Below are 792 nucleotides of genomic sequence, written 5' to 3' on the forward strand. Positions count from 1 at the left end.
CGATTCGTAACCACTACGCTACCAGAGCTCCTAACATGAGTAGATACATGCATACGAATGTTCATAGCAGCACTATTTACAATAGCAACAAGATGGAAACAGCCTAAGTGCCCATCATCTGAAGAATGGATAAACAAACTGTGGTACATACACACAATGGAATATTATGCTACCTTGAAGAACAATAAAGAAGCTGTACACTACCACATAACATGGATGAGCCTTGAGGACATTATGTTGAGTGAAATCAGTCACAAAAGGAGAAATACTGCATAGGACCACTACTGTAAAAGAATAAGAAAAAGAACCCATACTAAAGGCGGGGTGTCTTTGCTGGTTATTGGGGTGTGGGTGGTGGAGTGAGGGGAGGAAAGAGAAGGTGGAGAAAAAGGTAGGGAATAAACACAGAATCGTTTGGGTGCTTGGGAGGAGGGCAATTTACATGAAGGGGAGTGGAATGGAAGAATAATGTGGATGGGAAAACAGTTAGGCAGTGTTGCATGGGCTAAGTGGGACAGAGGTAAATAATGATGTATGCACAACCTTGGAATAACAGTGTTCTGGGATACAAGGATTGAGACATGGTTGGAATGGGCAAAAGGGAGGAAGTAATGTTAAGATGATTGGCTGTCTTTTGAATCTTGGTTTCCCTTGCATGTTGTTGTTACGTGCTATCTAGTCGGTACCAACGCATAGCGACCCAATGCATAGCAGAACAAAACACTGCCGGATACTGGCCCAACCTCACTATCGTTGCTACGCTAGAGCCCATTGATGCTGCCACTTTGCCAA

Source organism: Chrysochloris asiatica, unplaced genomic scaffold (assembly GCF_000296735.1).
Source record: "Chrysochloris asiatica unplaced genomic scaffold, ChrAsi1.0 scaffold00216, whole genome shotgun sequence".
NCBI lineage: Eukaryota > Metazoa > Chordata > Mammalia > Afrosoricida > Chrysochloridae > Chrysochloris > Chrysochloris asiatica.